General features: G+C 35.6%; 1 long non-coding RNA gene across 1 annotated transcript; it reads left to right on the top strand.

Annotated features, from left to right (window-relative positions):
• Positions 1-3,778: 3,778 nt before the first annotated feature.
• Positions 3,779-6,772, top strand: LOC146922029 (uncharacterized). Its single transcript, XR_015010824.1, has 2 exons — positions 3,779-4,061; positions 6,491-6,772. It is a non-coding gene; the product is annotated as an uncharacterized LOC146922029 (long non-coding RNA).
• Positions 6,773-16,198: the final 9,426 nt, after the last annotated feature.

The following is a 16,198-nucleotide window of genomic DNA, read 5'->3' as shown; positions in this document are numbered from 1 at the left end:
CGTATCATCTATTTCTAGAATATTTCTGATGTATTCGCGCGTTTTACCGCTTAATAGAAATAGGGTGTTACAAGTTGGTATCAGAGCCTGGTTGGTCTTGTCCAGACCAAAACCCGTTGATTTTCCTGTTTGTATGCGACATGTATGGAAGTACTGTCAGTACTTGTTGTGTTGTTCCGTTTTTTTAGGTGGGCTTGAGCTTAGTGGGGGAGTAGCAGGTTGCTTCAGGTTTGTTGGTCTGGCAAGGGAAGGTATCTTTGGCTGCAGAGGCTCAGTTGGTTGTGATTTGTGTTAAGGTTCTTGTTGATTTTGAGTTGAATCTTGTGTGTCTTCTGTTGAAGCATATGGACGTTATTTTTGGTATGGATTGGATGTTGACTTTTGGTGTTAACATCAATTGTTTGACCAAGAGTGTAACGTTTTTTAAGCCGGTAGCTGAGGAAGGTGGGAAGTTCTTGACCGCGGAGCAAGGGAAGAAGTCCTTGGATGGCGAAGCTAGTGTGTTCATGATGTTTGCTTCATTAAAGGAAAGAAGTGAGAAAGGAGTTGGTGATTTACTGGTAGTGCAAGAGTTTCCAGAAGTTTTTCCAGACGACATTACCGAGTTACCGCCGGAGAGGGAAGTTGAGTTTGCAATTTATTTGGTACCTGGAACGAGTCCTATTTCGATTGCTCCGTATCGGATGTCTGCATCGGAGTTGGGAGAGTTGAAGAAGCAGTTGGAAGAGTTGTTAGAGAAACAGTTTATCAGGCCGAGTGTTTCTCCGTGGGGAGCTCCTGTGTTGTTGGTTAAGAAGAAAGATGGAAGCATGAGGTTGTGTGTGGATTATCGGCAGTTGAACAAGGTGACAATCAAGAATCGGTATCCGCTTCCGAGGATTGATGATTTGATGGATCAGTTGGTTGGTGCAGAAGTGTTCAGCAAGATTGATTTGAGATCAGGATATCATCAGATTAGAGTAAAGGCGGAAGATATATCCAAAACTGCGTTCAGAACGAGGTATGGACACTATGAGTATTCTGTGATGCCATTTGGAGTGTCTAATGCGCCAGGTGTCTTCATGGAGTATATGAATAGAATATTTCATCATTTTCTGGACCGTTTTGTGGTGGTGTTTATAGATGATATTTTGGTGTATTCTAAGTCAGAAGAGGAGCATGTCGAGCATTTGAGGATTGTGTTGGGAGTTTTGAAAGAGAAGAAGTTGTTTGCTAAGTTGTCCAAGTGTGAGTTTTGGTTGCGGGAAGTGAGTTTCCTTGGTCATGTGATTTCTAAAGGTGGCATTGCGGTGGATCCGTCGAAGGTTGATGCAGTGTTGCAATGGGAATCACCTAAGTCTGTTTTTGAAGTTAGAAGCTTTCTTGGGTTGGCAGGTTATTATCGGAGGTTCATTGAGGGATTCTCTAAGTTGGCGTTGCCATTGACGCAGTTGACTCGGAAAGGGCAAGCGTACGTTTGGGATGATAAGTGCGAGAAGAGTTTCCAAGAGTTAAAGAAGAGGTTGACTTCAGCTCCAGTGTTGATTTTGCTGAATCCGAAAGAATAGTTTGTTGTGTATTGTGATGCTTCTAAGATGGGTCTTGGTGGTGTGCTTATGCAGAATCGTCAGGTTGTGGCTTATGCTTCGAGGCAGTTGAAAGTGCATGAGAAGAATTATCCGACTCATGATTTGCAATTAGCGGCCGTTGTGTATGTGTTGAAGATTTGGAGGCATTATCTGTATGGTTCTAAGTTTGAAGTGTTCAGTGATCATAAGAGTTTGAAGTATCTGTTTGACCAGAAGGAGTTGAATATGAGGCAGAGGAGATGGTTGGAGTATCTTAAGGATTTTGATTTCCAGTTGAGCTATCATCCTGGAAAGGCCAATGTTGTTGCTGATGCTTTGAGTAGAAAGTCGTTGCATATGTCTGCTTTGATGGTAAAGGAGTTGGAGTTGATTGAGCAATTTCGAGACTTGAGTTTGGTTAGTGAGTTAACACCGGATGGTGTGAGGTTGGGAATGTTGAAGCTGACAAGTAATATTCTGGAGGAGATCAAGAATGGTCAGAAGGAAGATTTGGAACTTGTAGATCGAGTGGTGTTGGTTAATCAAGGCAAAGGTGGAGACTTTAGATTGGATGGGAACGGTGTTTTGATGTTTCGTGATCGTGTTTGTGTGCCAAGTGTACTTGAGCTTAAGAAGCAGATTTTGGAAGAAGGTCACAGAAGCAGTTTGAGTATTCATCCAGGAGCGACTAAGATGTATCAAGATTTGAAGAAGTTGTTTTGGTGGCCTGGGATGAAGAAGGATATTGCAGAGTTTGTGTATGCTTGTTTGGTGTGTCAGAAGTCTAAGATTGAACATCAGAAGCCGTCAGGTTTGGTGCAACCGTTGTTTGTGCCAGAGTGGAAGTGGGATAGTATCTCTATGGATTTTGTTGGAGCTTTGCCGAAGACTGTTAAGGGTTTTGATTCAATTTGGGTGATTGTTGATCGGTTGACGAAGTCGGCACATTTTGTTCCTATCAAGACCGGTATGTCTATCACAAAGTTGGCTGAGATCTACATTGAGCAGATTGTTAGATTGCATGGTGTTCCTTCTAGTATTGTGTCGGATCGGGATCCGAGGTTTACTTCTAAGTTTTGGGAGAGTTTGCAAGCTGCTTTGGGGACTAAGTTGAGGTTGAGTTCTGCTTATCATCCCCAGACTGATGGTCAGACGGAGAGGACTATTCAGAGTTTGGAAGATTTGTTGAGAGCTTGTGTGTTGGAGCAAGGTGTCAGTTGGATTGAATGTTTACCGTTGATTGAGTTTACTTACAACAACAGTTTTCATTCTAGTATCGGGATGGCACCGTTTGAGGCTTTGTATGGTCGGAGGTGTAGAACTCCTTTGTGTTGGTAAGAGTCAGGAGAGAGTCTTTTTTAAGACCGGAAGTTGTGCAAGAGACGACCGAGAAGGTTAAGATGATTCAAGAGAAGATGAGAGCGTCTCAGAGTAGGCAGAAGAGTTATCATGATAAGAGGAGGAAAGACCTTGAGTTTCAGGTTGGTGATCATGTGTTCTTGAGAGTGAATCCTGTAACCGGTGTTGGTCGTGCTTTGAAGTGTCGGAAGTTGACTCCTCGTTTTGTTGGACCGTTTGAGATTATTGAGAAGGTTGGGGTTGTAGCGTATCGGATTGCGTTACCGCCATCTTTGTCGAATCTTCATGATGTGTTTCATGTATCTCAGTTGAGGAAGTATGTGTATGATGCGTCTCATGTGATTCAAGTGGATGATTTGGAAGTAAGGGATAATTTGACCGTTGAGACTTGGCCAGTGAGGATTGAGGATCGTGAAGTGAAGCGTTTGCGTGGCAAGGAGGTCGTTTTGGTTAAAGTGATTTGGGTTGGACCGACTGGTGAGAGTGCCACTCGGGAATCGGAGAGTAGGATGAGGGTTACGTATCCAGAGTTGTTTCCTTCAGGTAATTTTTGAGGGCGAAAATTCTTTTTAGTGGGGGAGAGTTGTAACAGCCCGATTTTCGCTAGTTTAATTTTATTATTTATTTATGTGTGTTATATGTGCTCTTATGTGATTATTTGTGTATTTTTGGTTGGGAATCGTAGAATTCGGTGTTAGAAGGGTATTTTAGTCATTTTGGACTTAGGGGCATTTTGGTCATTTTGAGGGCAGTGGCAATTTTGTAATTTTGCAGAAAGTTATTTTTTTTAGTGTTTAGTGGAAGTTATTATTTTACCTAGTTACTAGAGAGGGTGTGATAATTATTTTAATTACCGTTAAATGACCGTTAGTGTTATATTTTACCGGTAAGTGAGTAGTAACATTTTTGAGGTTGAATTAGAAATGGGTTAGGCCCATTAAGGTTTAAGAGATAAGCCCAATTGAGTAGAGCTAGTATATAAACTCTAGTTGTGGGTGAAATTAGGTTTTACAAACATTATTCATTTCATTTCATTTGGGAAGAGAAGAGATAGAGACTAGAGGCAACAACAACAACAAGGGTTAGAAGGCAAAGAGGGGATTCAACATCTAGGAGCAAAATTGAGGCTTGGGTTAGAGAATCTTGGTGTTAGAGGTAAGAGGGTTAGATTTCAACCATAATTCACATCTTTTTCTCTTTACCCATTTTTGTGAAATTGTTGAATTGAACCTAATTGCTTTCAAATTCGTGTTCATATTTTGATGCAATGTTTGAGTATGTAATTCGAATGTTAATTGAGTAGTTAGTGATGAAATTACATGCTTAAGTGGTGGTTATATGTATAGTTTGCATTTTTGTCCAAAAATGGTGATATTCATGATAAATGGCTACTGTGGTTGTTGATAGAGGTTGTTGTTGATGATTAAAACATTGGGTAATCATAATTGGAGAGTTTGATATGACTTTTTGTTGTTTTTGAATATTTGATGAAAAATGGGTCAAATGATGATTTTTGTTAAGAGGATGTTGTAGTGCAAATTTTATATGGAATTGAGTGTCTTTTTATGTTTAGAAATGTTTAAACAAACTTTGGGATCAAATTTGAGCTTTGGGAAGTCAAAATTGGAGTTTTGGGGTGAAAATGAGGTTTTTCCCAAGACTGGACTGTCATAACTCGCAGTTGCAAGTAAATCACTCGCAGTTGCGAGTTGCACAGGACAGAACTCCCTGTTTCGCATTCTTGTGTCTTTTTCGCACGTTTCTGTTTTGAATTGGTTTTCGGTGTAAACATCAAAGTTGTAGAGAATTTTGTTAGCTTTCCAATGGCTTTGGTTTGACTTGAAAATGATTCTTGGTTTTTGAGTTATGATGAAAATACTCCAAGGTGGTCTTGGTGAAATTTTACGAAAATTCCGCATAACTATTTCTAAGTCGACCCAAACCTCATGGATTGTTTCCAATCTTTGAAACTTATATTTTATGAGTTCAATTAAGGTGTTTAGTAGTATTTAAACTATGATGTGAGGGATCTAACTTGTTTTGCTTTGAAAATGGAAAATTTTGTAAAAAGTGGAAAAGTGAGACGAACTTTGTGATTTTTATGAATTCATCGTATTTGGCCGATGAAATGCTTATGTAACCTCTACTGCACATATGTGTGACTTTTGAGGATACATGACATAGGCAATTGAGCTCGTTTACTTGGTTTTGGCTTAGGTGCTCAATTATTTTCAATGTTGTGATTTTTGGAGACGAACTTGGTATAAAATAATTTTTGAGAGCCAATTGCTTATGAACCCTTTATGAATAGACTAATATGATTATGAAATGGTGTATGAATGGTTGTTGAGTGATGAATATGATGTTTGTGATCATATGTTATAATTGTTCCTTTATTTGGATTGTAAGGAATGATGTATATATGTGACAATTATATGTTGATTGAATTGTGGATGTTGTCGGTGATTGTATATATGTTATGTGGAGGTGAATTGTTGATGATTGCATATATACAAATATTGGTGATGTTGAGGTGATTATTGTTTGTGTGAACATATGCATTGAGTCGAGTCATATGTTCATGCATTCATGACTGATGGTGGTGGATTTTATATCCAAGACTGATGGTGGCGGATTTTATATCCAATTGAGGTGAGTACGATGTTTTTGTTGCATCGAAGGTGACGACCTTGAGGTGTTTTGGTACCACATGCATCTAGAGAAGAGTCTAGAACATTGCATGCATTTGAATAATTGATGAGTTGTGTCATAATTGAATATATGACTTGGTGAATTTGTGTATTGGTGAAATTGGTGAATGTTGTGATGATGTGGATTGGTGTATATGTACATTGGTGAATTTGTGTATTGGTGAAATTTGGTGAATGTTGTGATGATGTGGATTGGTGTATATGTACATTGGTGAATTTTGTAGATGGTTGTGAATAATTGTATTATGCTCTAATTGCATGCCTTAATTGTTTGTGCTTATACACTTGGTGAATCAATTGATGATGGTTATTTTAATAATAATGATGAGGTGAGATTTGTATATGTATATATACATATATGATGTGGTGATGTTCTTTGATAATGATGATGGCTTGCTTATAACTTCGATATGATGAATTGTACTTGTTAAGATAAGCATGCTAGATGAGTAATGAAGTGAGTAATGTTTTCATTGATTGATGTTGATAAATGATGAGCTTTTGTTGATGACTTGATTAGAGGTTGAATATGCATGCTATGCTATGATATTAATGTGATAGCTTGAAATGTAAGTGATGGGGGATAATAATGATCATGTGATGCTAGTGTTCTAGGAGGGAGGGTTATGTGTATGTGATACGTGTATGATACACTTGTTGATATGAACTTGGAATGATTGTATGAAATGGTTTGAATGGTATGAGAATCATGAATACTTGTGAATACATGTATGATTTGTTATTCTGTATTCTTGAATATATATTCTTTCATTTCCAATGTTCATGATAAATGTTTTTCGTGGATTATGATGATGTAATGCTAACCCTCAGTGGTCTGTGGTGGACCGCCTACCTTTCTGTATGGACGGGTAGACGGCGTGCAGGATGCTTAGTTGTTGCTTGTTGATGCCGAGGAGTGGAGTTCCTCTTTTTCATGCAAGTGTCTAGATTAGGGCTCTGATCTAGGATAATCTTTGCATGATGTTTATTTGACTTGGTATTTCGGAGTTGTTGAGATATTCTGTTATTTGAGATTTGGAGATACATTTGTATTTAGTTTGGAGATCCAGAGATGTTTATGAATTATATGTTGTTCCGCTGCTATGTTGTGTAACATGATCTTTATACATGTATGAATTGTGGTTTATTCGGAGACGTATCATCTATTTCTAGAATATTTCTGATGTATTCACTTAACCCCCATTTCGGCCGTTTTTGAAAATTTTAAAATAAACCATGGAAGTCATAGATATTCTAGTTAGATTTTCTATAAACTATTACATGTTTCGATTCAATAAGGCTAGGCCACTTTATGCCCTTTTTAGTGAAAGAAAAAGTGTCAAAAACGAGTGAAATCCGTAAATTAACAAGGAAATTCACTTAACCCCCATTTCGGCCGTTTTTGAAAACTCTAAAATCAACCATGGAAGTCGTAGATATTCTTGTTAGATTTCCTAGGAACTGTTACATGCTTCGATTCAATAAGGCTAGACCACTTTATGCCCTTTTCAGTGAAAGAAAAAGGTCAAAAACGAGTGAAATCCAAAAATTAACAAGGAAATTCACTTTACCCCCATTACGGCCGTTTTTGAAAATTTTAAAATAAACCATGGAAGTGATAGATATTCTAGTTATATATCCTAAGAACTATTACATGTTTCGATTCAATAAGGCTAGGCCACTTTATGCCCTTTTTAGTGAAAGAAAAAGGGTCAAAAACGAGTGAAATCCGAAAATTAACAAGGAAATTCACTTAACCCCCATTTCGGCCGTTTTTGAAAATTTTAAAATAAACCATGGAAGTCATAGATATTCTAGTTATATTTCCTATGAACTATTACATGTTTCGATTCAATAAGGCTAGGCCACTTTATGCCCTTTTTAGTGAAAGAAAAAGTGTCAAAAACGAGTGAAATCCGTAAATTAACAAGGAAATTCACTTAACCCCCATTTCGGCCGTTTTTAAAAACTCTAAAATCAACCATGGAAGTCGTAGATATTCTTGTTAGATTTCCTAGGAACTATTACATGCTTCGATTCAACAAAGCTAGACCACTTTATGCCCTTTTTAGTGAAAGAAAAAGGGTCAAAAACGAGTGAAATCCGAAAATTAACTAGGAAATTCACTTAACCCCAATTTCGGCCGTTTTTGAAAATTTTAAAATAAACCATGGAAGTCATAGATATTCTAGATATATTTCCTATGAACTATTACATGTTTCGATTCAATAAGGCTAGGCCACTTTATGCCCTTTTTAGTGAAAGAAAAAGTGTCAAAAACGAGTGAAATCCGTAAATTAACAAGGAAATTCACTTAACCCCCATTTCGGCCGTTTTTGAAAACTCTAAAATCAACCATGGAAGTCGTAGATATTCTTGTTAGATTTCCTAGGAACTGTTACATGCTTCGATTCAATAAGGCTAGACCACTTTATGCCCTTTTCAGTGAAAGAAAAAGGTCAAAAACGAGTGAAATCCAAAAATTAACAAGGAAATTCACTTAACCCCCATTACGGCCGTTTTTGAAAATTTTAAAATAAACCATGGAAGTGATAGATATTCTAGTTATATATCCTAAGAACTATTACATGTTTCGATTCAATAAGGCTAGGCCACTTTATGCCCTTTTTACTGAAAGAGAAAGGGTCAAAAACGAGTGAAATCCGAAAATTAACAAGGAAATTCACTTAACCCCCATTTCGGCCGTTTTTGAAAATTTTAAAATAAACCATGGAAGTCATAGATATTCTAGTTATATTTCCTATGAACTATTACATGTTTCGATTCAATAAGGCTAGGCCACTTTATGCCCTTTTTAGTGAAAGAAAAAGTGTCAAAAACGAGTGAAATCCGTAAATTAACAAGGAAATTCACTTAACCCCCATTTCGGCCGTTTTTAAAAACTCTAAAATCAACCATGGAAGTCGTAGATATTCTTGTTAGATTTCCTAGGAACTATTACATGCTTCGATTCAATAAAGCTAGACCACTTTATGCCCTTTTTAGTGAAAGAAAAAGGTCAAAAACAAGTGAAATCCGTAAATTAACAAGGAAATTCACTTAACCCCCATTTCGGCCGTTTTTGAAAATTTTAAAATAAACCATGGAAGTGATAGATATTCTAGTTAGATATCCTAAGAACTATTACATGTTTCGATTCAATAAGGCTAGGCCACTTTATGCCCTTTTTAGTGAAAGAAAAAGGGTCAAAAACGAGTGAAATCCGAAAATTAACAAGGAAATTCACTTAACCCCCATTTCGGCCGTTTTTGAAAATTTTAAAATAAACCATGGAAGTCATAGATATTCTAGATATATTTCCTATGAACTATTACATGTTTCGATTCAATAAGGCTAGGCCACTTTATGCCATTTTTAGTGAAAGAAAAAGGGTCAAAAACGAGTGAAATCCGTAAATTAACAAGGAATGTCACTTAACCCCCATTTCGGCCGTTTTTGAAAATTTTAAAATAAACCATGGAAGTGATAGATATTCTAGTTAGATATCCTAAGAACTATTACATGTTTCGATTCAATAAGGCTAGGCCACTTTATGCCCTTTTTAGTGAAAGAGAAAGGGTCAAAAACGAGTGAAATCCGAAAATTAACAAGGAAATTCACTTTTCCCCCATTTCGGCTGTCTTTGAAAATTTTAAAATAAACCATGGAAGTCATAGATATTCTAGTTAGATTTCCTATGAACTATTACATGTTTCGATTCAATAAGGCTAGGCCACTTTATGCCCTTTTTAGTGAAAGAAAAAGTGTCAAAAACGAGTGAAATCCGTAAATTAACAAGGAAATTCACTTAACCCCCATTTCGGCCGTTTTTGAAAACTCTAAAATCAACCATGGAAGTCGTAGATATTCTTGTTAGATTTCCTAGGAACTATTACATGCTTCGATTCAATAAAGCTAGACCACTTTATGCCCTTTTTAGTGAAAGAAAAAGGTCAAAAACAAGTGAAATCCGTAAATTAACAAGGAAATTCACTTAACCCCCATTTCGGCCGTTTTTGAAAACTGTAAAATCAACCATGGAAGTCGTAGATATTCTTGTTAGATTTCCTAGGAACTGTTACATGCTTCGATTCAATAAGGCTAGACCACTTTATGCCCTTTTCAGTGAAAGAAAAAGGTCAAAAACGAGTGAAATCCAAAAATTAACAAGGAAATACACTTAACCCCCATTACGGCCGTTTTTGAAAATTTTAAAATAAACCATGGAAGTGATAGATATTCTAGTTATATATCCTAAGAACTATTACATGTTTCGATTCAATAAGGCTAGGCCACTTTATGCCCTTTTTAGTGAAAGAAAAAGGGTCAAAAACGAGTGAAATCCGAAAATTAACAAGGAAATTCACTTAACCCCCATTTCGGCCGTTTTTGAAAATTTTAAAATAAACCATGGAAGTCATAGATATTCTAGTTATATTTCCTATGAACTATTACATGTTTCGATTCAATAAGGCTAGGCCACTTTATGCCCTTTTTAGTGAAAGAAAAAGTGTCAAAAACGAGTGAAATCCGTAAATTAACAAGGAAATTCACTTAACCCCCATTTCGGCCGTTTTTAAAAACTCTAAAATCAACCATGGAAGTCGTAGATATTCTTGTTAGATTTCCTAGGAACTATTACATGCTTCGATTCAATAAAGCTAGACCACTTTATGCCCTTTTTAGTGAAAGAAAAAGGGTCAAAAACGAGTGAAATCCGAAATTACCAAGGAAATTCACTTAGCCCCCATTTCGGCCGTTTTTGAAAATTTTAAAATAAATCATGGAAGTCATAGAAATTCTAGTTAGATTTCCTATAAACTATTACATGTTTCGATTCAATAAGGCTAGGCCACTTTATGCCCTTTTTAGTGAAAGAAAAAGTGTCAAAAACGAGTGAAATCCGTAAATTAACAAGGAAATTCACTTAACCCCCATTTCGGCCGTTTTTGAAAACTCTAAAATCAACCATGGAAGTCATAGATATTCTTGTTAGATTTCCTAGGAACTGTTACATGCTTCGATTCAATAAGGCTAGACCACTTTATGCCCTTTTTAGTGAAAGAAAAAGGTCAAAAACGAGTGAAATCCGTAAATTAACAAGGAAATTCACTTAACCCCCATTACGGCCGTTTTTGAAAATTTAAAAATAAACCATGGAAGTGATAGATATTCTAGTTATATATCCTAAGAACTATTACATGTTTCGATTCAATAAGGCTAGGCCACTTTATGCCCTTTTTAGTGAAAGAAAAATGGTCAAAAACGAGTGAAATCCGAAAATTAACAAGGAAATTCACTTAACCCCCATTTCGGCCGTTTTTGAAAATTTTAAAATAAACCATGGAAGTGATAGATATTCTAGTTAGATTTCCTAAGAACTATTATATGTTTCGATTCAATAAGGCTAGGCCACTTTATGCCCTTTTTAGTGAAAGAAAAAGGGTCAAAAATGAGTGAAATCCGTAAATTAACAAGGAAATTCAGTTAACCCCCATTTCGGCCGTTTTTGAAAACTCTAAAATCAACCATGGAAGTCGTAGATATTCTTGTTAGATTTCCTAGGAACTGTTACATGCTTCGATTCAATAAGGCTAGACCACTTTATGCCCTTTTTAGTGAAAGAAAAAGGTCAAAAACGAGTGAAATCTGTAAATTAACAAGGAAATTCACTTAACCCCCATTACGGCTGTTTTTGAAAATTTTAAAATAAACCGTGGAAGTGATAGATATTCTAGTTAGATATCCTAAGAACTATTACATGTTTGGATTCAATAAGGCTAGGCCACTTTATGCCCTTTTTAGTGAAAGAGAAAGGGTCAAAAACGAGTGAAATCCGAAAATTACCAAGGAAATTCACTTAACCCCCATTTCGGCCGTTTTTGAAAATTTTAAAATAAACCATGGAAGTCATAGATATTCTAGTTAGATTTCCTATGAACTATTAAATGTTTCGATTCAATAAGGCTAGGCCACTTTATGCCCTTTTTAGTGAAAGAAAAAGTGTCAAAAACGAGCGAAATCCGTAAATTAACAAGGAAATTCACTTAACCCCCATTTAGGCCGTTTTTGAAAATTTTAAAATAAACCATGGAAGTCATAGATATTCTAGTTAGATTTCCTATGAACTATTACATGTTTCGATTCAATAAGGCTAGGCCACTTTATGCCATTTTTAGTGAAAGAAAAAGGGTCAAAAACGAGTGAAATCCGTAAATTAACAAGGAATGTCACTTAACCCCCTTTTCGTCCGTTTTTGAAAATTTTAAAATAAACCATGGAAGTGATAGATATTCTAGTTAGATTTCCTATAAACTATTACATGTTTCGATTCAATAAGGCTAGGCCACTTTATGCCCTTTTTAGTGAAAGTGAAAGGGTCAAAAACGAGTGAAATCCGAAAATTAACAAGGAAATTCACTTAACCCCCATTTCGGCCGTTTTTGAAAATTTTAAAATAAACCATGGAAGTCATAGATATTCTAGTTAGATTTCCTAAGACTATTATATGTTTCGATTCAATAAGGCTAGGCCACTTTATGCCCTTTTTAGTGAAAGAAAAAGGGTCAAAAACGAGTGAAATCCGAAATTACCAAGGAAATTCACTTAACCCCCATTTCGGCCGTTTTTGAAAATTTTAAAATAAACCATGGAAGTCATAGATATTCTAGTTAGATTTCCTATAAACTATTACATGTTTCGATTCAATAAGGCTAGGCCACTTTATGCCCTTTTTAGTGAAAGAAAAACTGTCAAAAACGAGTGAAATCCGTAAATTAACAAGGAAATTCACTTAACCCCCATTTCGGCCGTTTTTGAAAACTCTAAAATCAACCATGGAAGTCATAGATATTCTTGTTAGATTTCCTTGGAACTGTTACATGCTTCGATTCAATAAGGCTAGGCCACTTTATGCCCTTTTTAGTGAAAGAAAAAGGTCAAAAACGAGTGAAATCTGTAAATTAACAAGGAAATTCACTTAACCCCCATTACGGCCGTTTTTGAAAATTTTAAAATAAACCATGGAAGTGATAGATATTCTGGTTAGATATCCTAAGAACTATTACATGTTTGGATTCAATAAGGCTATGCCACTTTATGCCCTTTTTAGTGAAAGAGAAAGGGTCAAAAACGAGTGAAATCCGAAAATTACCAAGGAAATTCACTTAACCCCCATTTCGGCCGTTTTTGAAAATTTTAAAATAAACCATGGAAGTGATAGATATTCTAGTTAGTTTTCCTAAGAACTATTATATGTTTCGATTCAATAAGGCTAGGCCACTTTATGCCCTTTTTAGTGAAAGAAAAAGGGTCAAAAATGAGTGAAATCCGTAAATTAACAAGGAAATTTAGTTAACCCCCATTTCGGCCGTTTTTGAAAACTCTAAAATCAACCATGGAAGTCATAGATATTCTTGTTAGATTTCCTAGGAACTGTTACATGCTTCAATTCAATAAGGCTAGACCACTTTATGCCCTTTTTAGTGAAAGAAAAAGGTCAAAAACGAGTGAAATCCGTAAATTAACAAGGAAATTCACTTAACCCACATTACGGCCGTTTTTGAAAATTTTAAAATAAACCATGGAAGTGATAGATATTCTAGTTATATATCCTAAGAACTATTACATGTTTCGATTCAATAAGGCTAGGCCACTTTATGCCCTTTTTAGTGAAAGAAAAATAGTCAAAAACGAGTGAAATCCGAAAATTAACAAGGAAATTCACTTAGCCCCCATTTCGGCCGTTTTTGAAAATTTTAAAATAAACCATGGAAGTGATAGATATTCTAGTTAGATTTCCCTAAGAACTATTATATGTTTCGATTCAATAAGGCTAGGCCACTTTATGCCCTTTTTAGTGAAAGAAAAAGGGTCAAAAATGAGTGAAATCCGTAAATTAACAAGGAAATTCAGTTAACCCCCATTTCGGCCGTTTTTGAAAACTCTAAAATCAACCATGGAAGTCATAGATATTCTTGTTAGATTTCCTAGGAACTGTTACATGCTTCGATTCAATAAGGCTAGGCCACTTTATGCCCATTTTAGTGAAAGAGAAAGGGTCAAAAACGAGTGAAATCCGAAAATTAACAAGGAAATTCACTTAACCCCCATTTCGGCCGTTTTTGAAAATTTTAAAATAAACCATGGAAGTCATAGATATTCTAGTTAGATTTCCTATGAACTATTACATGTTTCGATTCAATAAGGCTAGGCCACTTTATGCCCTTTTTAGTGAAAGAAAAAGTGTCAAAAACGAGCGAAATCCGCAAATTAACAAGGAAATTCACTTAACCCCCATTTCGCCGTTTTTGAAAATTTTAAAATAAACCATGGAAGTGATAGATATTCTAGTTATATATCCTAAGAACTATTACATGTTTCGATTCAATAAGGCTAGGCCACTTTATGCCCTTTTTAGTGAAAGAAAAAGGGTCAAAAACGAGTGAAATCCGAAAATTAACAAGGAAATTCACTTAACCCCCATTTCGGCCGTTTTTGAAAATTTTAAAATAAACCATGGAAGTGATAGATATTCTAGTTAGATTTCCTAAGAACTATTATATGTTTCGATTCAATAAGGCTAGGCCACTTTATGCCCTTTTTAGTGAAAGAAAAAGGGTCAAAAATGAGTGAAATCCGTAAATTAACAAGGAAATTTAGTTAACCCCCATTTCGGCCGTTTTTGAAAACTCTAAAATCAACCATGGAAGTCATAGATATTCTTGTTAGATTTCCTAGGAACTGTTACATGCTTCAATTCAATAAGGCTAGACCACTTTATGCCCTTTTTAGTGAAAGAAAAAGGTCAAAAACGAGTGAAATCCGTAAATTAACAAGGAAATTCACTTAACCCCCATTACGGCCGTTTTTGAAAATTTTAAAATAAACCATGGAAGTGATAGATATTCTAGTTATATATCCTAAGAACTATTACATGTTTCGATTCAATAAGGCTAGGCCACTTTATGCCCTTTTTAGTGAAAGAAAAATGGTCAAAAACGAGTGAAATCCGAAAATTAACAAGGAAATTCACTTAGCCCCCATTTCGGCCGTTTTTGAAAATTTTAAAATAAACCATGGAAGTGATAGATATTCTAGTTAGATTTCCTAAGAACTATTATATGTTTCGATTCAATAAGGCTAGGCCACTTTATGCCCTTTTTAGTGAAAGAAAAAGGGTCAAAAATGAGTGAAATCCGTAAATTAACAAGGAAATTCAGTTAACCCCCATTTCGGCCGTTTTTGAAAACTCTAAAATCAACCATGGAAGTCGTAGATATTCTTGTTAGATTTCCTAGAAACTGTTACATGCTTCGATTCAATAAGGCTAGGCCACTTTATGCCCATTTTAGTGAAAGAGAAAGGGTCAAAAACGAGTGAAATCCGAAAATTAACAAGGAAATTCACTTAACCCCCATTTCGGCCGTTTTTGAAAATTTTAAAATAAACCATGGAAGTCATAGATATTCTAGTTAGATTTCCTATGAACTATTACATGTTTCGATTCAATAAGGCTAGGCCACTTTATGCCCTTTTTAGTGAAAGAAAAAGTGTCAAAAACGAGCGAAATCCGCAAATTAACAAGGAAATTCACTTAACCCCCATTTCGCCGTTTTTGAAAATTTTAAAATAAACCATGGAAGTGATAGATATTCTAGTTATATATCCTAAGAACTATTACATGTTTCGATTCAATAAGGCTAGGCCACTTTATGCCCTTTTTAGTGAAAGAAAAAGGGTCAAAAACGAGTGAAATCCGAAAATTAACAAGGAAATTCACTTAACCCCCATTTCGGCCGTTTTTGAAAATTTTAAAATAAACCATGGAAGTGATAGATATTCTAGTTAGATTTCCTATGAACTATTACATGTTTCGATTCAATAAGGCTAGGCCACTTTATGCCATTTTTAGTGAAAGAAAAAGGGTCAAAAACGAGTGAAATCCGTAAATTAACAAGGAATGTCACTTAACCCCCTTTTCGTCCGTTTTTTAAAATTTTAAAATAAACCATGGAAGTGATAGATATTCTAGTTAGATTTCCTATAAACTATTACATGTTTCGATTCAATAAGGCTAGGCCACTTTATGCCCTTTTTAGTGAAAGTGAAAGGGTCAAAAACGAGTGAAATCCGAAAATTAACAAGGAAATTCACTTAACCCCCATTTCGGCCGTTTTTGAAAATTTTAAAATAAACCATGGAAGTCATAGATATTCTAGTTAGATTTCCTAAGACTATTATATGTTTCGATTCAATAAGGCTAGGCCACTTTATGCCCTTTTTAGTGAAAGAAAAAGGGTCAAAAACGAGTGAAATCCGAAATTACCAAGGAAATTCACTTAACCCCCATTTCGGCCGTTTTTGAAAATTTTAAAATAAACCATGGAAGTCATAGATATTCTAGTTAGATTTCCTATAAACTATTACATGTTTCGATTCAATAAGGCTAGGCCACTTTATGCCCTTTTTAGTGAAAGAAAAACTGTCAAAAACGAGTGAAATCCGTAAATTAACAAGGAAATTCACTTAACCCCCATTTCGGCCGTTTTTGAAAACTCTAAAATCAACCATGGAAGTCAT

The sequence above is a fragment of the Medicago sativa genome, chromosome 5 (genome assembly GCF_051527215.1).
Source record: "Medicago sativa cultivar Bolivia chromosome 5, Bolivia_mono, whole genome shotgun sequence".
Taxonomy (NCBI): Eukaryota; Viridiplantae; Streptophyta; class Magnoliopsida; order Fabales; family Fabaceae; genus Medicago; species Medicago sativa.
Note: the sequence above shows the minus strand (reverse complement) of the source record. Positions and strands in the feature narration are given on the sequence as shown.